The following is a 25,934-nucleotide window of genomic DNA, read 5'->3' on the forward strand; positions in this document are numbered from 1 at the left end:
GAAACTGAACATATACCAATAGAGCAAGACAGAGCTTGTTTGAATCAAGCTAACAATGAGGTCTACAAGAGATTGTAATGAAGTCAAGTGTCTTTGACTCCAAACTGATAAGGAATTCTGTTTTAAGGTCTGCATTTACTGACTTAGGAGAACTATTTTGTTGCCCTTCATCTGACTTCTAAAGACAATCAGTATTTCATTCAGTTATTGTTTTCCATGGCTCAACTTCTCCTCTCCATCTACAATGCTGACCTGTAGAGTAAATTGGGTTTCATAAGTACTATCCTGTGTACTTTTCAACAACTTTCACAAGCTTATCATACATCCCTAAAAGTTTGGTTTAGTCTGATGAAATATAAATAGCTGAAAAAGTATTTTTCTTGTTGGACTACCTAACTATATATATTGGCTATAAGAAAAATCCTTAAACCCTTAAAGCATTCAGACTGCTGAGAGTCACAGTGAACAGGCCAGCAGCTGATTTCAGGAATAGCTGATACAACACGATATACAGCTGCCACAGCACTCTCAGTTATAGAAACGAATGTCATTCAAACTTATTAACAGTGGGATTCAGTTCAAGCACATCTCCCTTTCGCCATGCCAGTGACTCTGGAATGCTCTCACGTACTGAACTGTCATTGCCTAGAATATGAGTGACAGATCAAATACAAGCATATTCATACTGAATTCCTTGTGGGACCAAAGCACCAACTCTAAAGAAAATGGAAACCATTCGAGGTTTTCTTTAGGCTTTACTGTAGTTAGATTCAGGTTGAAGGTACACAAAAAAAAATTAAACAAGAACAGCAAACATGTCATAAGTGGACTACAGATTTAAAACCACAAATCAAACAAAACTTTTCAAAGGACTGCAACGGTTAAGTTGGGGCTTTGATTTTTAACCCTGAACACATTATTTAAGCTTTGGCATATTTATATTTCTAAAAATGCACACATCTGCATCTTGGGCATAGATGCTTTGTGAACAATTGAATAACTGGATCTAGGCGAATTAGAAAAAGAAACAATTGCAATTAAATCAGAAAAGCAAAAAAAAATGGCCTCTGGAGTAATACGAAACAGTTTGTCCAACCCACATTCAACACACCTATTATTTAAGAAGGCCCAGCATATCCCCCACTCTAGGATTACCATCAATGCCAGGAGATCAACCCTGGTTCAATGAAGAGTGCAGGCAGGCATGCCAGGAGCAGCACCAGGCATACCTAGCAATGAGGTGTCAACCCAGTGGGAGCTATAGTACAGGACTACATGCATGCCAAACGGCAGAAGCAGCATGCAATAGACGGAGCTAGCCAATCCCACAACCAATGGATCAGATCAAACCCTGCAGTCCTGTCACATCCAGTCGTGAATGATGGCGGGCGGCACAGTGGTTAGCACCGCAGCCTCACAGCTCCAGTAACCCGGGTTCAATTCTGGGTACTGCCTGTGTGGAGTTTGCAAGTTCTCCCTGTGTCTGCGTGGATTTCCTCCGGGTGTTCTGGTTTCCTCCCACAGCCAAAAGACTTGCAGGTTGATAGGTAAATTGGCCATTATAAATTGCCCCTAGTATAGGTAGGTGATAGGGGAATATAGGGACAGGTGAGGATGTGGTAGGAATATGGGATTAGTGTAGGATTCGTATAAATGGGTGGTTAATGGTCGGCACAGACTCGGTGGGCTGAAGGGCCTGTTTCAGTGCTGTATCTCCAAATCTAAATCAAACTAACAGGAGGAGGCTCCACAAATATCCCCATTACCAACAATGGGGGAGCCCAGCACATCAGTGCAAAAGACAAGGCCGAAGTATTTGCAAACATCTTCAGCCAGAAGTGCCAAGTGGGTGATCCATCTCGGCCTCCTCCTGAGGTCCACAGCATCACAGATACTAGCCATCAGCCAATCCAATTCACTCCATGTGATATCAAGAAACTGCTGAAGGCATTGGATACTGCAAAGGCTATGGGCCCGACAACATTCTGGCAATAGTACTGAAGACTTGTGCTGCAGAACTGCTGTACCCTTAGCCAAGCTGTTCCAGTACAGCTACAACACTGGCATCTACCCGACAATGTGGAAAATTGCCCAGGTATGTCCTGTACACAAAAGGCAGAGCAAGTACAACCTGGTCAATTATCGCTCAGTCAGTCTACTCTCAATCATCAGCAAAGTGATGCAAGGTGTCATCGATAGCAATATCAAGTGGCAATGACTCAGCAACAGCCTGCTCACTGATGCTCAGAGTGGGTGCCGCCAGGGTCACTCAGCTCCTGACCTCATTACAGACTTGGTCCAAACGTGGGCAAAACAACTGAACTCAAGAGGTGAGGCGAGAGTGACTGCCCTTGACATCAACACAGCATTTGACCGAGTATGGCCTCAAGGAGCCCCAGCAAAACTGGATCAATGGGAATCAGGGGAAAACTCTCTGCTGGTTGGAATCATACCTAGCACAAAGGAAGATGGTTGTGGTTGTTGGAGGTCAATCATCTCAGTCCCAGGGGAACAACGCAGGAGTTCCTTAGGTAAGTGTCCTAGGCCAAACCATCTTCGGCTGCGTCATCAATGACCTTCCCTCCATCATAAGGTCAGAAGTGGGGATGCTCGCTGACGAGTGCACAATGTTCAGTACCATTCGCAACTCCTCAGATACTGAAGAAAGTCCAAGTCCATATGCAGCAAGACCTGTACAACATTCAGGCTTGGGCTGATAAGCGGCAAGTTACCATTGCGCCACCTAAGTGCCGGGCAATAACCATCTCCAACAAGAAAGAATCCAACCATCTCCCCTCGACATTCAATGGCATTACCATTGCTGAATCCCCCACTATCAACATCCTGGGGTTACCATTGACCAGAAAATGAACTGGAACAGCCATATAAATACTGTGGCTACAAGAGCCGGCCAGAGGCTGGGAATTCTGCAGTGATTAACTCACCACCTGACTCGTCAAGGCTTGTCCACCATCTAGAAGGTATAAATCAGGAGTGTGATGGAATACTCTCCACTTTCCTGGATGAGTGAATCTTTAACACTACTCAAGAAGCTCGACACCATCCAGGACAAAGCAGCCCACTTGATTGGCTCCCCATTCACCACTTTCAACATTCACTCCCTCCACCACCAATGCACAGCGGCAGCAGTGTGTACCATATACAAGATGCACTGCAACAACTCACCAAGGCTCCTTAGACAGCATCTTCCAACTCGCGACCTCCACCGAGAAGGACAAGGGAAACAGATGCATGGGAACATGACCACCTGCAAGCTTCCCTCCAAGCCACACACCATCCTGGCTTGGAACTATATTGCTGTTCCTTCACTGTCGCTGGGTCAAAATCCTGGAACTCCCTTCCCAACAGCACTGTGGGTGTACCTACATCACATGGACTGCAGCAGTTCAAGGTGGCAGCTCACCACCATCTTCTCAAGGGCAATTAGGGATAGCCTAGCCAGCGACGACTACATCCCGTGAAAGAATTTTAAAAAACACTATATTGCTACACTTCTCTCTCCAATTGATCTGCGAACCCAGTCCTCTATCTATCTATTGCAATTTACTCCCAAATTCTAGATGCTTATTTCTGGGCCAGAGGTTCCACTAATGGTTCTTGTAAATTCTTTTGGGAATGGACCCCTTTTGCACACAAGTGGGAACATGTGCTGATGGATCCAACCACCTCTCTTTAGTGTTATTTAGATTCAAGCCCCGCTATGTGAAAGCATTTTAGCTTCAAAATTACATTTTTTAAAAATACACTAATGATGCATAAGAAGTTATTATGTGCTTTGAAGGAAGAATCCTATTACCTGATAATTTAACAATTGATGTTTGTGATTGCTACCAAAGTGCTATAAGATCATATTAATGTAATGGATTTTCAAATTACAGAACTTTGAACACTGCCCCCTCCCCCAACTTCCAACTGTGCAGCCTCACCAATAGCACAGATGATGGATTATTTTTGTTCGATATTAAATCTGTCATATACAATATCAAATTATAAAGTAGTTATATTAGCTAACTTAAGGGCTAAACCAAACTGGGTGCTTCAAGGATGGAAAGCTGGGAGATTATGTTTACTGTAAATATTTCATTATATGTTCAATTTCCAAAAGTAGACACCTATTTCTTGCTAATTTATTTCCTTCCCTGTCCCCACACTTCTAACTAATGGAAACTAGCTTTTCTGGGTCTCTAAATTATAGCTGTATCCCAGAGTGACTCCAATCAGTAACATAGAACATAATGATTTCAACTGATTTTAAAAAACAGAAAGCACAGGTAAAGGATAGTTAGTCAGAATGGAGGAAGGCAGAAAGTGGCATTCCATAAGGATCAATGCTGGGACCACTGTTATTCACAATTTTCATTAAAGATTTGGACTTAGGAACAAGTTACTAAATAAATATGAAAATTTGCAGATGATACCAAACTGGGCACTGAGGATGAATTCACGTTAGAAAACTTGCAGACTGGGTGATTAAGTGGCAATGAACTTTAATGTAGATAAATGTGAGGTGATGCATTTTAATAGGAAAACTAGAAACATCACTCACACTCTAAAAGATAAACGGAATGGGATACAAGAGCAAAGGGATCTAGGTATACTGGTGAACACATCATTAAAAGCAGTATCGCAGATTAGAAAAACAATTAGAAATATTAACAAAACATGGAGATCTATTTCTAGGGGTATAGAATTCAAAATTAGTGAAGTTATGCTAAACTTGTATAGCACCCTGGTCAGACCACCTTGAGTGGCGTGCAAAGTTCTGGTCTCCGTAATACAAAAAGGGCATAGAAGCACCGGAGAAAGTGCCAAAAAAGATTTACACGGATGATACCAGAACTGAGAGATTACAGCTATTGGGAAAGATTGAACAGATTGGGACGTTATTCTTTTGAAATTACTTAGCAGTGAGCTGGTAGAGGTCTTTAAAGTTATGAATGGATTGGACAGGTTAGATGTGGAGAGAATCTAAAACTATGGTCCATAAATACAAAATAGTTACCAATAAATACAATGGGGAAATGAGGAGAAATTTATTTTCTCAGAGAGCATTTAGAATGTGGAGCTCACTACCACAGAAAGGCAAATAGTTTAGATGCTTTCAAAAGAAAACTAAATGAGCGAAAAAGGAATAGAAAGATTTGCTGTAAAGGCTGAGATGGGGCAGACAGAATGGGAGGAGACTCGTCTGGCATATAAATACCAGCACAGACTAGTTGGGCTGAATGGCCAGTTTTGGTACTGTATAGTCGATGTAATTCTGTTTTCTAAAGTGACTTTACTTCACCTTCTGACATGGATCTTTTTCTGAATCACTGGATGCACCCAACTTTCTTTGGTTGATTCACTACTAATACTAGCACTGGAAAAGCATAACTTGAGGCTTAGCAAACCCCGCTGTATGTCCCAAGTGTTTTTTTTTTAATGATGGCACCACAGCCATTCTTTCAATCAGTTCCATGGGAGGCATCGCTGGTCAGCTAATTTTTTTCTGTGTGAGAATTTGCTCACTAAAACTGGCTCCTGTCAAATCTGTACTTTGAAGTCTCATTAGGAATTATGTTGATTGATAATGGAAGATAGTGGTAGTTAAATTAGAAGTTTTCAATGACAGAACTGAGACCAATGCTTTCAACTAATTGCATACTAATTCAAGTCCCCCTCCAAAAACTTGAGCACAAAAATCTAGGTTACACTCCAATGCAGTACTGAGGCGTCAACTTTCAGATGAGATGTTAAACCAAGGCCCCATCTGCCCCCTCAGGTGAATGTAAAAGATTACATGGCACTATTTCCAAGAACAGCAGTGGAGTCAGCCCTGGTGTCCTGGCCAATATTTATTCCTCTGAGTCAGAAGGTTGTGGGCTCAAATCCCACTCCAAGACTTCAGTACAAAAATCAAAGGTGTCACTCCTGTGCAGTACTGAGAGCTTGTTGCACTGCCGGAGGTGCCCACTCAGATTAAATGTTAAACCAAGGTCTGTCTGCCCACACAAGTGAATGTAAAAGATCCCATGGCACTATTTTGAAATAAAGAGAGGAGTTATGGCTGGTGTCTGGCCAATGGTGATCCCTCAAACATCATCACAAAAACAGATTATCTGATCATTTTCACATTGCTGGGAGATTGGTGCACACAAACTGGCAGCCCTGTTTCTTACATTACAGCAGTGACTATACTTCAAAATTACTTCATTGGCAATAAGGCACTTTGGACTGTCTGGTGGACATGAAAGGCACTGTATAAATGCAAGACTTTCTATTTTTTCACAATGAAGAAGCCTAGTCAATCCAGAACTACAACGAAGGCAAAATTATAAAAAGTATCCTGCGTTTCTAGCAACCAATCCCTCCAGTTGAGTAGCATGTTGACACCTTTGAGGCTCAAGTGTGAAGAATGACCACTTGGGCAACATACCATAGCGAAACACAATTTAGTTCATTGTTTTTTCCCAACTTGATTCATTACCCAAGTGATTACAAGCTGAAACAAGTTACCTTGCAAACCTGCATACCTATCTCCATGTTACTCAAACATTAAGCAGTTCTGATGAAAGGTCACAGATCTGAAACATTAACTCTGTTTCTCTCTCCACAGATGTTGCCAGGCCTGCTGAGTATTTTCAGCACTTTATGTTTTTATTTCAGATTTCCAGCATCCACAGTATTTTGCTTTTATTAAGCAGTAATTTTATGGACAATGCTTACATAGGTCATGTGGAGATATTTTTTAATAACACCAAATGCGGCATGTGATGATGGTAATTAGCATTAGGCAAGCATGATGTTAATGGCATTGGATAGTGGAAATTATTTTACATGGTGGGACACATCCAATTCAGCATCTAAAATCGAATATAACTTCACATTAATAAGTGCTGTTGGACTTCTGAACCAAAGAAGGAATGCTAATTACATGCCTCACTCTTTTCCTCAATGTTTCAAAAAAGGCACAAACTGTAAAGAAGTGTTGCTCTAAACAGCTGTTATCAGACTTCCTGGTATATTATTAGTAGGAACTAAAGTTGGCCAAAATATCTCATTCTAACTGTCATATTCTTGTGCATGCATCTGGACAAAGTTTCATTATTCCAAATAGTTTCACTATGAATTTAACACCCCTGCCGCTCCAAATCTATGGAGCACTAAATCTTAGCCCCACAACAGAACTGCACAATAGAAAATACTGATCTATACAACTTTGTGAAATGAACTGTGGGAGCCCTTGGATTCACTTACGGCTATCAACACAAGAACTTTAACATAAATTCACTGGGAAACCACTAGAATGTTTCTGAAAGACAGACACAAAGTGAGGTAGCACATGGAAAAAAGGAGGAAAAAAGAGGAAACTTTTCCTGTTTAAATTAGATTTTAAAGTAAAGGCCAATACTTGTTTCAAACCTTCTCATTTCTTCACTCCTGCCACTACTACCCTACCCTTCTTACTGATTATCTTGGCACTGTGATGATGCTTTTACCGACCAACTGACAGCCATACTCAGTATGGTTTCAGAACAACTAAAGAACATTTTACCATTTTAACTAGCAAACAGGCTATATATTGTACCTCTTAAAACATTAAAATCAGCTAATCTAAAGAGGTTAAAGAATCTATGCCCTACTGATGGCAGTGTTGTGTTTTGAAAGGTTAAACTTTGGTTATCATTATGATAATGGAAAAAGCTTTTGAAGACAATTTGAGAAAATTACTGCTTCTTTTGAAAACCAGAAATTACTGCAACCCTGCGACTGCTCCTTTAATAACTGGTTTAGATAATGGTGGTCCACAAGTTCCAATTTCGACAGCAATACCATTTGGCCAGAATAAACAACCATGACCTGTGCTTTTTCCATTGCTTCCATTCTCATAATTGATACATCCTAACAATTGCACAGAGGATAGCACAAACTAAAGGGTCACTTTCTTCACAAACGTCTAACTTTCAATGAGAACTTTAACATAAACTCACTGGGAAACCACTTGGACAGACACAAAGTGAGGGAGAACATGGAAAAAAGGAGGAAAAAAAGGAAACTTTTCCCGTTTAAATTAAATTTTAAAGTAAAGACCAATTGTTTCAAACATTCCCGTTTCTTCACTCCTGCCATTGCCACCTCACAAAATACAAACCATTTGTATAGTGCGACCCAAGTTGGCAACAGGTTATTAACACACACTAACCATTTCAATAATGCAGTTCATCGAGAGTTTTGACTATCTTCAGAGAAACTTTTAGCACAGATTACACAATTACATAGTATTTACAGCACAGAAACATGCCATTTTGACCCAACATGGCAATGTATGCGTTTACACTCCACACTAACTTTCTCTCACCACTCTTCATCTAACCCTACCAACATATCCTTTGATTCCTTTCTCCCTCATATACTTATCTAGCTTCTCCTTAAATGCAGCTGCTATTTGTCTTAAATGCTTCTTATGATAATGTATTCCATATTGTTACCACTCCTTAGAGTAAACAAGATTTGCCTGAATTCCCTATTGGATTTATTAGTGACCATCTTACATTTATGGCATCTAGTTTTTGACTCTCCTGAAATGGAAACATTTTCACTACGCCTATCCTATCAAACCCTTTCATAACTCTATTAGGTCACCCTTCAGACTTTCTCTTTTCTGGAGAAAATGGTGCCAGCCTGTTCAGTCTATGGTTCCCTGGACTTGTTCTATCTCTTTTTTTTAAATACGGGAATAACATTAGCTGTCCTCCAGGCTTCTGGCATTATTCCCTTTCCCAATTAATTTCTGTAACACTTGTAATATAGAGCCTTTGCTAGCTCTTCCCTGACTTCTTTTAATATACACAGATACAATCCATCCGGACTGGGGTTTTATCCTCTAAGTTTGATCATATCAACTATCTCCCCACTTTCCATCTTAAATTTCTTTATATCTTTTTTGATCTCCTTCTGTCATACACATCTGATTAGTCTCCTCGGTAAATACTGAGGCAAAGTAACTAGTCAATATTGTCATTTCGCTGTCATTACCTGTGAGATTATTGTGTATCCCTTAGTGGCCTTATCCATATCCTGATTTTTCTTTTGTGCGTACTTGTCTGTAGAATACTATTTATTTTCTATTCCTTTATAATTTATTTTGGAGTTCCTCTTGGACTTCCTAATTTTTTTATTTCTTTCCTCTAACCTCTTCGTATTCTCCTCTGTGATCCTCCCTTTTGTTGCCTATGTACTTAGTGTCTCCCTTTCTCTTTAGTTTTAATTTTATCCTTGTCTCTATTTATCCATGGTGTATTGTTACTGGTTAGTTTATTCTTGTATTTTAGCAGAACATGCTTCTCCTGAATTCTTTTAATCACTGTTATAAATATTTCCCACTGCTGTTGTATCTTTGTCAATTTTGTTTTCCGGTTTACCTTCCTTACACCTATTACTTTGGTCTTTGTCTTACTTACATTTCTCTATTACAGTAAACAATATTATGTTATGATATGAAGCTCCCCTATGTTTACTTCTCTCATTTGCTCTGGTTCTTTCCCATTAATATATCTAGTAGTGATTACTCTCTCGTTGGGTTTCTTACGTACGAGGCAAAAAAAGGAGCCCTGAATTCACTGTAAATATGCCACCCCCTTTTCCCCCCTTTATCTACCTCTTCTTCTCAGTTTATTTGGTGCAGTTAAAAACTCACATGATTATTGATTTACTCATTTCAAGTAGCATACATTGTCTGAACATTTCAAAAAAGCATTAATAAAATACTGGCTATCTGCCACTATCTAGGCAATTGTTTCTCAAGGAGTAGTTGAGATGAATAGCATTGATGCATTTAAAGGAAAGCTCAGTAATTGCATGAGGAAGAAAGGAACAGAGGATATAGTTAGATAATGTAGGGTGGGAGAAGGCTCGTATGTTGCTTTAAAAAAAAATCACCAGCATACACTCGTTGTGTTGAATGGCCTGTTTTTGGGCTGCAAATTCTATGTAAAAAGTTTAGGCTATTGAAAGTAGTTATAAACTATTTAAACACACTATTTTCCTGATTTCTGCCAAGCCCTCACAAAAAGCAGATCAATTGTTAACTTACTCTCAAACAAAACTATATTGGTCAAGGTATACGAGAGCAGGCTTTCTGGCTGTTATTTTGGATAGGACGTCTGAACAGACCTGGGGCAAGGATAGGAAAAGGAAGAAAACACGTGATGAGTTTTACATCCTCCTTTCTGCACATGATTTCTTTCTTCATATTACAACTTTCTGTTCTAATCTCTGCTTGCTGCTATATCTCAGCCACCACTCTCTCTGGCCCTGATTTAAAATACTTTCCCTCCTGCTGATCTCTCCATCCCTGTACAGCATCAAGATTTTTTTTCCCTGCGGGGCATTGTTCTAATGTAAATTGTTTAAGACTTATCTTTGTTGATACTTCTTTTGAAATTGAGAGAATAATTAAGATGCCTCGAAGCCTGCTACAACGCACTCCAAGTATACTCAGATGCCATGGTTCAACCTCAAGACCAAGGCCTGAAATATCTATAAAATGATAAAATCTTAAGATTATGTCACAATACATTCCCATATATAGCCTGAAAAGATCTTCTACCACAGAAGTATACCATTTGTCCACTGCAACTTCGCCAATACTAGCTCCACATCACAGATCCTTTTCTACTTCTATTCCCATGATCTTTTCCCATATTCTTTGATATTTTTACTCTTCCAACTGTTTCTAATTCCCTCTTAAAAGCTAGGACTGACTCAGCTTCAATAACAACTTTACAAAGGGGTGGCCAAACTGCACACAGTACTACAACTATTGGCTAGGCAATTTAATATACATCATCAGCTACTTGCATTCATATTCAATGCCCCTATATACGAAACCAAAATCTAGTAAGTTTCTCAGTTTGAGTTTTAACCTGTCAATTTTTCCATTCTTGCTGTCAATTACAAGAGGTGATATTTTAACGAAAATAAAATGCGAGTCTCTCCATAGCAGGATAGCTTTTTAACTGAAAATAGATTACATTTTACAATAATCTATACATTGTACATTTAAAATGTATATTTGTTCCACAAGGTAAATTACACCTTGAATATCTGAAACACATGGTTTGATCCTGCACTTCACTCCTTATAAATTACAAATATACAGCCTTTTCTTCTCTGAAGCATATTGGGATATTTTCAGCATTAAAGATGCTATATAAATGGAAGTTATGATCCTACACGCTGTTCCTCTTCCCTGTATTCTCAAGATGCTGAACTTAACACTCAGTGTTCAACTTCTATAGTTTCTTTTATTCATTTGTGGGATTTGAGCATTGCTGGCAGAGCCAGCATTTATTGCCCATCCCTAATTGCCCTTGAGAAGGCCGTGGTGAGCCACCTTCTTGAACCACTGCAGTTCATGTGGTGTAGATACACCCACAGTTCTGTTAGGAAGGGAGTTCTAGGATTTTGACCCAGCGACAGTGAAGGAGTAGCGATACAGTTCCAAGTTAGGATGATGTGTGACTTGGAGGGGAACTTGCAGGTGGTGGTGTTCCTATGCATCCGTTGCACTTATTCTTAGGTGGTAGAGATCGTGGGTTTGGAAGATGCTGTCGAAACAGCCTTGGCGAGTTACTGCAGTGCATCTTGTAGATGGTACATACTGCTGCCACTGTGCACCAGCGATGGAAGGAGTGCATGTTGAAGGTAGTGGATGGGGTGCCGATCAAGCGGGCTGCTTTGTTCTGGATCATGTCGAGTTTCTTGGGTGCTGTTGGAGCTGCACTCATCGAGGCAAGTGCAGAGTATACCATCACACTCTTAACTTGTGCCTTGAAGCTGGTGGATAGGCGTTGGGTAGTCAGACGAGTTACGCGTCACAGAATTCTCAGTCTCTGACCTGCTCGTGTAGCCACAATATTTATATGGCTGGTCCAGTTTAGTTCCTGGTCAACGGTGACCCCCAGAATGTTGATGGTGGGAGATTCAGCAATGGCAATGCTGTTGAATGTCGAGGGGAGATGGTTAGATTCTCTCTTATTGGAGATAGTCATTGCCTGGCACTTGTGTGGCACAAATGTTACTTGCCACTTATCAGCCCAAGCCTGAATGTAGTCCCTGTCTTGCTGCATGCAGGCATGGACTACTTCAATATCTGAGCAGCTCTGGTAATTCAATTCTTCCAGAACCTCAAAAATGGAGAGATGTCGGACTTACCTCAGCTTTCTTTCCTCCTACAAGGCCTTTAAAACCAAACCCAAAACATTGTTATCTAATCTGATCATAACTTACTGATTTACCTTATTGTCTTTCATTCTTTCCAACCCAGATGATGTCCTCCACTACCTACCTTGTTCCATTATCTATATTTTTCAATTAAAAGAAAATGCCCCTTTTAGATTTTTCTGCAGCCATGCTTCATTTCACTTCCTCTGCAATAATGTTGTCTGTCAATGTAGCTGCTTTTCCTGCCTTTCTAAGGTGGCTATTCTGAAAATGATAGTGTAACTAGATAAGGGCCTTATACTAAAGCTTCTAACTATATTGTGATGAAATCAGTTGCACCAACTAATTATCTAGTAAAATCTATTCACAATCTTTTATGTTAGACTTCTAGAATCTGGAATAATGCTATTGCTTCACTAACAAGTATTTTCTGAGCTGAAAAAAATCGTGGCATAAAACAAAGCAACTGCCTGGCATTCAACATAAGGGATGTGACAACATTACAATAAAAACATACCATGTGCAGTCTCAACCAATGACATAGTCAGCAATTAAATATAGCATGACTTGGATCTGATGCTGATGATGGCAACTGACTTCAGATAAGAGTTGTCGAGGCAACTGATAAATTTAACAGTATCATTTAAATTATCATTCAGCAATGCACAGATTAACATTCACTTGGCAACAGTTAAAAATGCAAAAGGATTCTACTAACCCCAGGATTTAAGCTGCACTCCCTCAGGCACAATGTAATTCACAGCGCATCATTTGCCTTACTTCTTCACGCCTTCTCCCCATGTCATGTACAATCTTCAAGTGAAGGGCAACACAGCAATCCTGCTTTATATTCAAGTGGAAGCTCACAGTGCAGGAAATAATGCATGCAACTACACATCTTGTTCTCTGCACAGCATATCCCAGCTGCACCACACTGTTGCAACCTTTCTACTTGTTACCTCCACTCTTGTACTATTATATTTAACATGAACAGGATAGTTTAATGCCTTTGAAAATATATGTATTTACTGTCTGTGTAAAATATTATGCACGATAGATCAAAAACAAATGTTTTGCCCAGTTGTCTATCTTGCCAGAGTTCACTGATGATCGGATGACTAAAGTGTGGTGCCCAGAATTGGACAGCACTCCAGCTGGTGCCTAAAATTACTTCATAAAGGTTTAGCATATTATGTGCAAAATGCATATTTTGTACTCTATGCCTCTATTTATAAAGCCAAGAATCCTGCATGTCTTTTCATACAGTCTTCTCAACTTGTTCTGCCACCTTCAAAGATTTGTGTACATACAACTCCAGGTCTCTCTGTTCCTCCACCTTCTTTAAAATTGAACCTTTACTTATGATTACCTCTCATTCTTTGTATCAAAATGAATAGAAAAGAGAAACTGAAATACATGCAGAAGAGGTGTGACAGAGAGTAAGAAAATCAAAGATAAAAAACAATAAAAGTGAGAGATAATTTGTGAATAAAAGATAGGCAGAAAGCAATTACATGGTGATAAGTATTATTTCTTTCTGCTACAAGCAGTGCCACAGAAAGTCAGTTAGTCACTGACGTAATGCTTCTGAAAGGAAATAGCCTCACAAGGCACAGTAAATAACAAAAAGCCAATTCCTCCTTGTGTTCAACAAACATGTAAAAATGTATTATCTCAGAACTTGCTGCTAATTTTTAAAAATAATTTGCTAGTGATTACCCATACACCCTCCCCAACACCCCACTCTGAGACGAAGCAGTGTGCATGATGGAAGCAGGGGTCAAGAGCTCCTGCAATATATTAAAAAATCTTGAAACACCATGCCATTAATATCACTTGTGTCCTCCTTCAGCAACATGTCGGACACATGATATACCCCTGCTAATGAGGGGGAAGATATGATGGAAGGAGAGAGAGAAAAGAACAGAATTAGATGCATTATTCACATATTATATAAATACAGTTGGGCAGTGCCATAAACATTATTGAATTGTATATTCTAACTTATATAATAAGTTCCGAAGAAGGGTCACTGACCCGAAACGTTAACTCTGCTTCTCTTTCCACAGATGCTGCCAGACCTGCTGAGTGGTTCCAGCATTTCTTGTTTTTATTTCAGATTTCCAGCATCCGCAGTATTTTGCTTTTATATTATTGTATATTCTAACTATCGGCCTCATTATAAACTGACAGCAAAAACAGCTTGATTCTCCCCGTTCCTTGATGGTATCAACATGTTAGCAAAAATTAACTGATTGAATGTTTATTCACCACTTTCATTTCTTAACTCTGATGTATGCCTAAATGCCCATTTCAGTGTGAGGGCTGCTATCATTTCTGTATGTCAGGGAATGTTTCATCAGTATTGTGGGTAGTTAATTACAGACTGGTGGCTGACTGATGCTTGAGGGAGGCTTGTAGAATGACCCAGCTCGGCAGGAATCTGTGTATCAGCGACACAATCATTTCACCATCACAGCTAGTTTTCATGTTATTGCTGTGTGATACAGACCCAAGATTAGGTTCTTCTGGATCATTAAGAATTAATGGTATAAAACAGCTTGAATCCATCAGACTGGTAGTACTTTGAAAGGACATGGGCTTCAACTATACCCACCACCCCTGCAACCACTACCCCCTGAAAAAATTTTGCAAATTCTACAAAAATTGTACCAATAAAATTAACACATGCAACAACTGGGTCTTTAAATTATATAGGAACATCTGTGAGGCAGGAAAAGTAAGGCCTGTGCACACTAACTATAACAATTCTCATCAGTTGTATTAAGCTGTGTATGTGTTTAAATCTGTAGCTGACACTGATGACAACTGTAACCACTCATCCACATAGATGAGGCCATTGATAAATATAAATGAATAAAGCCTTGTTTTATTTTCTATTATCAAAAACTTTTTTTGGAATGTGTTGTAAACCACTTAATAGAGTTTTCCACAGTCTACTTTGGTTGTCACTTCCTCAAAAAGTGAAGGAGGTTAGTCATTCAGGATTTTCCCCATCTAAATCCTCACCCGGATTATTATTGCACAAATGATCCGTAGATTGACTTCTGCTTATGGTATTTGCAATGGAAATATGCATCAGTAACTTGGACTTGGGGTACAGGGGACAATTTTGAAATTTACAGATGGCATGAAATTTGGAGATGTAATGAACAGTTAGGAAGATCATAATAGACTTCAAAAGGACACAGAAAAGTTGGTGGGATGGGCGGAAGTATGGCTGATGGAATTCAATGCAGAATGTGTGAGGAGAGACATTTTGGTCAGAAAAATGAAGAGAAGTCATGACTCCAAAACTATGCCAAATGGTACAATTTTAAGTGGGTAAAGAACAGAGAGATCTGGGGTGTTTGTGCATAAATCTTTGAAAGTGGCAGGACAGGTTAACAGTTAATAAAGCATATTAAATCCAGGATTTGATAAATAGAGGGATAAAGTACAAAAGCCAGGAAGTTATGTTAAACCTATATAAAACAGTAGTTTGGGTGCAGCTGGAGTACTGTGTCCAATTCGGGGCATCACACTTTAGGAAGGACATGAAGGCTTTGGAGACGATATGTAGAGACTTACTAGAATGGTTGCAGGGATTAGGGATTATAACTACATTGATAAACTGGAGACTGGAGAAGCCTGGATTATTCTCCTTCGAGCAGAGAAGGCTGAGGGGAGTTTCGATAGAGGTGTTTAAAATCATTAAGCGTTTAGATAGAGTAAATAAAGATAAACCATTTTCAGTGACTGAAGGGTCAATAACCAATGGACACAGATTTAAGTTGATTGGTAAAAGAACCAGAGGCAACATGAGAACAAACTTTTTTTTTACACAAGTGGTTAGGATTTGGAATGTGCTGCCTGAAAGAGTGGTGAATTCAGATTCAATAACAGCCTTCAAAAGGAAATTGGATAAATACTTGGAGAAAAAAATGCAGGAATATGGAGATAGAGCTGGAGAGTGGGAACAACTGGAATGCTCTTCAAAAGAGCTGGCACAGACTCAATAGGCCGAATAGCCTCATTCTGCGCTGTTTTATTCGATGATTCGATGATAAAGCTAATGGGTCTAAAATGCAGCGCATGTTATGTCACTCTTTTTCAAAATGGGCACCAATATGGCCATTCCAATATAAACCCATTTCCAATCTACTGGTTGGCACCTCCCAGTGTCCACTGGCATCCTCATAACAATTGCCAGTACCTCAAACTCTCTCAGCACTCTGGTAATCAATCTCTAGGGACTTACTTGTTCTAAGCCTATTTAGTCTGCTTAGGACTTCCATTTCATTTATAATTAATTTAATGGGATATCTGGTGAGGGTATGCTGATCATGCCTTCCCTTGTGAAAACTTGGAGGAAGTATCCATTCAGAATATCTAACTAATTTCATGCTCATCCACAGTTTGAAGCTCATATGTGCCTTTTATAGTTTTCACCTCTTCTAACTTCCCTCTTGCTGTTGCAGTACTGACTTTTTTTTAAAAACTGTTATAGAGTCATAGACAACACCGAAACAGGCCCTTTGGCCCAACGAGTCCGCACCGACCATCAACCACCCATTTATACTAATTCTACATTGATCCCATTTTTTTTCCCCCTCTCACATCCCCACCTTCCCTCAATTCTCCTACCACCTATCTACACTAGGGGCAATTTTCACAATGGCCAATTTTACCTATCAACCCGCAAGTCTTCGGCATGTGGGAGGAAACCGGAGCACCCGGAGGAAACCCACGTGGTCACAGGGAGAACTTGCAAACTCCACACAGGCAGTACCCAGAACCAAACCCGGGTCGCTGGAGCTGTGAGGCTGCGGTGCTAGCCACTGCGCCGCCCTTATACTTTGCTTCAGCTGCTATATCTCTTGCCATGTCTCTCTGCCTCTCTGATCACCCTTGTAGCAAGTTATCCACGTGATATCAAGAAATGGCTGAAGACACTGGATACTGCAAAGCCTATGGGCCTTGACAACATTCTGGCAATAGTACTGAAGACTTGTGCTCCAGAACTAGCCGCGCCCTAGCCAAGCTGTTCCAGTACAGCTACAACACTGCCAACCACCCGCCAATGTGGAAAATCGTCAAAGTAAAAAGCAGGACAAGTACTGCCCTATCAGCCTACTCTTGATCAGCAGCAAAGTGATGGAAAGCGTCATCAACAGTGCTATCAAACAACTTGCTCAGCAATAACCTGCTTACTGACTCTCAGTTTGGGTTCTGCCAGAGCCACTCAGCTCCTGACCACATTACAGCCTTTGGCCAAATATGGACAAAAGAGCTGAACTCCACAGGTGAGGCGACAGTGACTTCCGTTGACATCAAGGCAGCATTTGACAGAGTATGGCATCAAAGAGACATAGCAAAATGGGAGTCAATGGGAATCAGGGGGAAAACTCTCCACTGGTTGGAGTCATACTAGCACAAAGGAAGATGGTTGTGGTTGTTGGAGGTCAATTATCTCAGCCCCAGGACTGCAGGAGTTCCTCAAGGTAGTGTCCTAGGCCCAACCATCTTCAGCTGCTTCATCAATGACCTTCCGTCCATCATAAGGTCAGAAGTGGGCATTCCTGTTAATGACTGCACAATGTTCAGTACCATTCACAACTCCTCAGATACTGAAGCAGCCCGTGTCCATATACAGCAAGATCTGGACAACATCCAGGCTTGGGCTGATAAGTGGCAAGTAACATTTGCGCCACACAAGTGCCAGGCAATGACTATCTCAAACAAGAAAAAAACTAACCATGTCCCCTTGATGTTCAATGGCATTACCATCGCTGAATCCCCCACTAACAACATCCTGGGGGATTACCATTGACTAGAAACTGAACTAGACCAGCCATACAAATACAGTGGCTACAAGAGCAGGTCAGAGGCTGGCAATCCAGTGGCGAGTAACTCACCTCCTGATTCCCCAATGCCTGTCCACCATCTACAAGGCACAAGTCAGGAGTGCAATGGAATACTCTCCACTAGCATGGATGAATACAGCTCCAACAACACTCAAGAAGCTCAACACCATCCAGATCCAAAGCAACCCGCTTGATTGGCACCCTAGCCACAACCTTCAACATTCACTCCCTTCACCACCGACGCACAGTGGTAGCAGTGTGTACCATCTACAAGATGCACTGCAGCAACCCATCAAGATTCCTTCGGCAGGACCTTCCAAACCTGCAACCTCTACCACTTAGAAGGACAAGGGCAGTAGATGCATGGGACCACCAGCATTTGCAGGTTCCCCTGCAAGTCACACACCATCCTGTCTTGTAACTATATCACCGTTCCTTCACTGATACTGGCTCAAAATCCTGGAACTCCCTTCCTAACAGCACTGAGTGTACACCAAGGACTGCAGCGGTTCAAGAAGGCAGCTCACCGCAACATTCTCAAGGGCAATTAGGGATAGGCAATAAATGCCAACCTAGCCAGCGACGCCCAAATCCCATGAATGAATTGTAAAAACAAATTTCTAGATATTCTCAATAATCCCCTTTTAATTTGTTTGTTAATCCATTGTGGTCACATTTGCTTCCTCTGAACTTCTTGGTTTGGGAACATATATTTATTCTGCATGTTTAAAAGCTGATGTCAAGTAGTTTTTTTACTTCAGACATAAGCAATTGTTTACGGTTGTCAGGATTGAAAATCCAAAACTTCAAGGATACAAACAAATGTGTCTCCCTTAAAGGAGGGAAATATATGAACCTGAATGGGTATAGCATGTAGATGGGAAATCACAAGTGTTGATTATTTGAATTTATAAAACTACTCAAAGGACTTTTAAGGTTCGGAAAATACACTGATTTTTACCTGGCCTGGTATTGTACAGAGAGAAAGGAACAAGGAGGGTGTGGATGAAACATACTTTAAATTCTATTTCTGACTGAGGATTAGTGACCAGTATTTTTAATTGTGTTCATTTTAAAACCAAATCATGGAAACTGGTTAAGTTACAACCCACCTCTTACTTATAATTCTCAAAAGACTAACTGCTGGTGTGCCTCGATACTTAATGCCTGATTTCATGACCTGCTGGCCATGGGATGTTGCTGGTGCCTGGACTTTGTTGTTGGGAAGTGCTGTTTCCTGACTGTGGTTGAATCCTGTCAGTACCAAATATAATAGGAGAATCTTGAACAATGACCAAGAGTAGACATGGAACAAATCAAATAAAAAGACCAACACTAAACAGGGTCAAAAGAGACAGAATTTCCCTGGCTCCTTTTATTCATCATTTTCCATCCCTTGCCATGCATCATCTACTCTCTGAAAGGGTGAATGGGAAACCCATTCCACACCTCTGGCACTGTCATACTATAGGCTAAGGGGGCACGTGAGTGGCCTAGGGTGACCCCACATCCCAGAGATTTTAATCTCATCCATTCAGCTGTGGGAAATGCTGAGCAAAAGTAAGGGGCTTTCCCGTAAAGGCAGAGTCATCCCTGGCAGCTTGAGGTATCTGAATCAGAGCAATATCTGTGCATGCCTACCCACCTGATCACTCAAGTGAACTGCAGACACCAGAGAAGTCAAGGAAATAAAGAAACTGTCTTCCTTTAATAGTACTTGATAAAAACCTAACAGACAAGGGATAACTGCCCCTCTAAGTTAACTGCAGCACATGGTTATAAATTATATTCAAGAAACGTTGCTTTATCTAGACTTCTCTAAAGTGCAATAAAATTACATTATATATTGGAGAAAGGCTTGTTTGATTTCTTTCCTTTATGGTACTTTTCTTTTATTAATATATCTGTCCTAAAGGCCATCAGTACATAACGAAATCTGGTCATTGTGACTGCCCAAGATAAGCCCCATCAATACTTCAATGACAAATGAAACTCCATAACACTACTCCCCACAGCAGCACAAAGATACCACTCTCCCAGGCAGCAGCTCAGCCATCAGGTCCTATTGGATACTAAAGCAAAAATTAGAATGCCACTGCTACTTACAATACTCTACATGGAAAGGAGGTTCTAACACATGGAGGCAGGAACACAGTAAGGTCATTTCATCTGTCTAGTTTACTGGGCATTTAGGTCCATAAATAAGGCCTGCTTGCATCATTTTCAACTCTCTGCACGTGGATGTCAAGTCTGGATTCCTCTACTTCAATAGTATAAATAAAAAAATAAATAGGAAAAAAAGGCGCAAACCTAAAACATTAAGCTGTCTTCTTGCTACTGACCTGCTATGATTTCGTGATTTAGTACCAGAATCTGTATTAACTTAGATGTAAATGAGCAACAAATAGACCCAACACCTCACCCTACAATAATATAAAGGCAAAATACTGCAGATGCTGGAAATCTGAAACAAAGCGTGCTAGAAATACTCAGCAGGTCTGGCAGCATCTGTGGAGAGAGAAGCAAAGTCAAAGTTTCAGGTCTGTGACCTTTCATCAGATCTCACCCTACTAAACTCTTAACCATTACTCCACAACTAAAAAGAGTTGTCAATTTAACTTGCTATTAAGTCAGCATTAGGTTGCACAGTACAGACACTAAGGCTGTTCAAAAATTTAAAATCTGTTTTGATTCATTTGCTTTAATGGATAAGAGAATGACCACCATCCCATGTGGGTAAAAGTTCAAATACCTAAACAAAAGTCACAAACGGATGGTTAGACATGAAATGGGGATGCATACTTAACTCAAATTGTGCATGCCCAAGTCACACTGCTATGAAGACCAGACTGGCGGCATCAAAAGCTGCTCCAAATAAGGGGTCATACAGGGCAGTAGTTTTAACCAAGGATTTGTAACCATGATCTCCCTGTCACTTGTACAGATGGGGGAAGGTTACATTCAAGTCCTGGTCTGTCATCACTGTGATTAACAGTGGAAAGAGAAGCTCTGAATGTTAAGTATTTATGGCACATTTAGTTCCATTGGTGAAAACACAAACTTGGAACTCAATTTGAAAATGAACAAAAAGCAAATATCAAATGGTATTAACAAATGCAAGGGGATCCTCCTGGTCACTGGGGTATTCCCTTTGCCCACTACTGGCAGCTAGGCCTTCAGCCTCAAAGCCCTAGGCTCTGTAATTCACTCCCTAAACCTCTCCAACTCTCTCCTCCTTTTGGCACTCCTTAAAACTTACCTCTTCGACCAAGCCTTTGGTTACCTGTCCTAATGCCATCTCCTTTGTCTCATTACACTCCTATGAAGTACCTTGGGATGTTTTACTACATTAAAACTGCTATATAAATGCAAACTGTTGTGGTTTCCCACCTCATTGTTTGAGTAACCAGAGAATGAAGAGGACCCAACAAAGGATCTTGTAAACTGTGATTCTAAGAATTTTTTTTCCTCATCAGGAAAAATGTAGTTGCATGAGATACAGCTGGGTCAAATATGCTCATTTACAGTAATTACTAACCCTGGAATTAATGTTCTCCAAACCTATGTTTGAATTGGCTCTGAAAGGAAGACGTCTTCAAATACTCCATGAAATCTCTTACACCTGAACTAATGGAACAGGTAGTTAGGGAATCTTGATCTAAAAGATGACATCACTGTCAACACTGCCTTAGGAGTGCCATCCTAAGTTACGTGCTCAAATATTGGAGTGCTATTTTAACCCGCAACAGTACTACTAGCTGAACAGTTATCTTAATTTTTAGCATTCCATCATCTGCATGGTATTCTCAAAATGTATAGCAAACTAATATGGAACATACAAATTAGGGGCAGGAGTTGGCCACTCGGCTCCTCGAGCCTGCTCCACCATTCAATAAGATCATGGTTGATCTGATTGTAACTTCACCACCACATTCCCGCCTACCCCTATAACCTTTCACCCCCTTGCTTATCAAGAATCTATCTCTACCTTAAAAATATTCAAAGACTCTGCTTCCACCGCCTTTTGAGGAAAAGAGTTCCAAAGACTCACGACTCTCAGAGAAAAAATTTCTCCTCATTTCTGTCTTAATGGGTGACCGCTAGTTCTAGAAGCAACAGAAAGTTGGAACAAAATTACAGGATCATACGTGGTAATGTAATGTGGAATGGGGATGTGGTAGCGTGTGAAGAACCATTAAAACATATCAAAAACACCATAACTTTAGAGTCATACTGAGGGATTTCATGCAAACTATCAGTGAAGGGGTTAAACCTATAACATCGATTATCATTAGGACATGTTTTCAGGGCAAATAGCTGTTACCATCTGAAGTCTCCATATTAACTTTTATTGCACACATTTTACGGGACTTTAAACAACTGCAAGAAACACATTTTTAATGGCAGCAGGAGGTTAATGAATGTTATGTTACAGGAAGCACTACAGTACTTAACAGCAGCAGCAGGATTCACTATAAAACTAATAGTCACCTTTCTGCATTGCCTCGTACTAGAGATAAAGAAACCTACAGGGGTCAAGGGGAAGAAACAATGGTGTGAAGTTGCTCTGCAGAATTCCAATGGCATTAACATAAATGAGGCACACAGGACAGAGCTCCTCATTTGTTTGCTCGGCAAGAGTAATAATACAACATTAGAAAAGGCAAAGACTCCAGCCGAGTTAGAATTACTTTCTGCATTCTGCTGAGAAGTAGACAAGTAAAAATGATGTTTTACTCCAGCCCTGGGAGGATGTATGCGGAAGCGGGTGCAGCAAATGGATGATCTAATTGAGGCAGACAGACAATGCTCCAAAGCAAAATATGCTACATCAGCTGTGGCAACATCAAGTAAATGTGTATATTCATCACGGGCCTCAGCAAAAGGAAGAAAAAACAGAGGAAGCTATCCAGACTCATGGATTGATGGCTGTGCCAAAGCAAACAACTGGAGACTGATAGTAAAAGTTTGGTTACACAACTGCCCCTTTTACAGCTTTGGTGATTGTTTGTTCGAAATCATCTTAAATTACCATCCCTTCTGGCAGTGGATTCTTCTACGCATGTGTTTATTAAGGTAGCTTTGATTATGTGGTTCAAGAGTTCACCTACCTAGTCTCAACTATCACCAGTAACCTGTCTCTCGATGCAGAAATCAACAAGCGCATGGGAAAGGCTTCCACTGCTATGTCCAAACTGGCCAAGAGTGTGGGAAAATGGCACACTGACACGGAACACAAAAGTCCGAGTGTATCAAGCCTGTGTCCTCAGCACCTTGCTCTATGGCAGCGAGGCCTGGACAACGTATGTCAGCCAAGAGTGACGTCTCAATTCATTCCATCTTCGCTGCCTCTGGAGAATTCTTGGCATCAGGTGGCAGGACCGTATCTCCAACACAGAAGTCCTCGAGGCAGCCAACATCCCCAGCATATACACCCTACTAAGACAGCGGCGCTTGAGATGGCTTGGCCATGTGAGCTGCATGGAAGATGGCAGGATCCCCAAAGACACATTGTACAGCGAGCTCGTCACTGGTATCAGACCCACCGGCCATCCATGTCTCCGCTTTAAAGACGTCTGCAAACGCGACATGAAGTACTGTGTCATTGATCACAAGTCGTGGGAGTCAGTTGCCAGTGATCGCCAGCGCTGATGGGCAGCCATAAAGGCGGGGCTAAAGTGTGGCGAGTCAAAGAGACTTAGCTGTTGGCAGGAAAAAAGACAGAAGCGCAAGGGGAGAGCCAACTGTGTAACAGCCCCGACAACCAATTTTATCTGCAGCACCCGTGGAAAAGTCTGTCACTCTAGAATTGGCCTTTATAGCCACTCCAGGCGCTGCTTCACAAACCACTGACCACCTCCAGGCGCTTACCCATTGTCTCTCGAGACAAGGGGGGCCAAAGAGTACGTGAAAGGAACACCTGAAAGGAGTTCTAGCAGGTCTTAGTGAGAACTGCTAACCCACAGAGTTGAGTTGCAGCACCTTTGACAATGAAAATGTTAACTACTCCTCCAACAAACAGAACACAAAGAGGCTCGTGTCATCATTATTCTGACCAGAAAGGCTGCATTGCCATTCTTTCAAGTAGTATTTGGAGAGGTCAAGAGCCACATTTTACAGAGGGTGACAAAGTAACAAAGGAACTTTTTGCAATTCAGATGGGATACCTAAAAGAAATATACCAAAATACATATATAACCTGGTATATTTGATAAATATCATGACATGCACCACACATGTTTAGTGCACTGAAGCAACACAGAAATCCATTAACTTGCTGACTCTGTCTTGCATATGAAGGATGAGTGTAGACGAAAGAATTCATTAACAAAATAAATTGCCTGCATGACTAAATGGAGGAGGAAAGAGAGAAACCTAGGAGAGAATCAGGAGTAGTGCTGTTTAGAAAACATCAACTTTTTTCCATGGCTACAAAACAGACTCCGATTTGATGAGTAAAGGAAAATCTTTGCCTTCAACTGAATGTATTTAATATTTTCCAGAAATGAAAAACCTACATATTATATGCATGCTCATTTTTTCTTTCCGTAATTTGGTAAGGCAGAAGAAAGTTTTCAAACTTCAGCTTCATCACCAATTTTTTTTTCCTCATGGACCTTTTAACTGATCTGATGGATGTGTGAAAATTAAGACGACACTGGATAGTAAATTGTAAAAACTTTAATTCTCCCCATTTATAAAGACCAACAAACAATCCACTGAAGTGTAAAGTTTTTGATGTTAACATGGCAGATCCTCCAATTACAATTAATGCAAAGGCACAAAAGTTGATGATTTCATGGACTGAATTTTACGTCACCCCAATGGATGGTGGCGTGGGGGAGGATGGGGGCAGCGTAAAATTGAGCGGGAGGCTCCAGGAGGCCCACCTGCCCCGCTCCCACCTCCGGTCAACTTTACGGTGGTTGTGGGGGGGAGGGGGTGGGATGGCCCGCCCGCCCGAAGCCAATCAAGGACGTTAAGTGGCCACTTAAGGGCCCTCACCCGCCTCCACGGGTATTTTACCCGTGGCAAGCGGACGTGCTGGGGACGTGAAAGGTTGCCCAGCGATAGCTGCCGGCCTTTCCACGCGCCGGTGGGGCAATGGCTGTCGGGCACAGAGTGCCCGATTGAGGGCTGCCCCCGCCTCCCAACTCACCCCCTGGACATAAGACACCCCCCCTCCCCCCAAATGACCAACCTAGCCTCACCAGGGCACGACCGATCCCCCTGGTGAGGCATGGCCAACTTACCTTCCCTCCTGGCTCCATGTCGTCGGCAGGGCTGCAGTCCCAGTAGTGGCCACCACTCCCGGTGGCACTGGTGGGACTAATAGCTGCCAGCCCGCTGATTGGCCGGCAGCTCACTGAGGTGGGACTTCCTCCCGCAAGCAGGTGGAAGTCCCGCCTCTGGACAATTAAAGCCTGGGAACCCGTACAATGCGGGACGGATCCCCAGGCTAGGCGGAAGCCGGTTCGCCATCGACTTTTACGTCAGTGATGAATTCCCGTCCGCCTAAGGTAAAATCCAGTCCCTTGTCTCAGTCACACATGTAATGCTTCAACTGCAGTAATGTAAAGAAAGACGTGTTATTGTACAAAATAAAAACAGAAAGTGCTAGAAATACTCAGCAGGTCTGTCAGCATCTGTGGAGAGAGAAATAAAGTTAAAGTTTCAGGTCTGTGACCTTTCATCAAAACTGGCAAAGGTCAGGCTTGTAAGAGGTTTTAAGCAAGTCAAGTGGGGGTGGGGGGAAAGAGAACAAAAGGGCAGATGGGAGACATTAACTGACAAGGAGGTCATGAAGCCAAGGCAAATGGAAAGCTAATGGCGTGGTGA

General features: G+C 41.2%; 1 protein-coding gene across 1 annotated transcript in view; it reads right to left on the reverse strand.

Moving 5' to 3' along the window:
- LOC137351457 (lysine-specific demethylase 4B-like) overlaps window positions 1-25,934 on the reverse strand; it is a 393,540-nt gene that overhangs the window by 212,626 nt on the left and 154,980 nt on the right. The window lies entirely within an intron of this gene.

This window comes from Heterodontus francisci, chromosome 36 (assembly GCF_036365525.1).
Source record: "Heterodontus francisci isolate sHetFra1 chromosome 36, sHetFra1.hap1, whole genome shotgun sequence".
Taxonomy (NCBI): Eukaryota; Metazoa; Chordata; class Chondrichthyes; order Heterodontiformes; family Heterodontidae; genus Heterodontus; species Heterodontus francisci.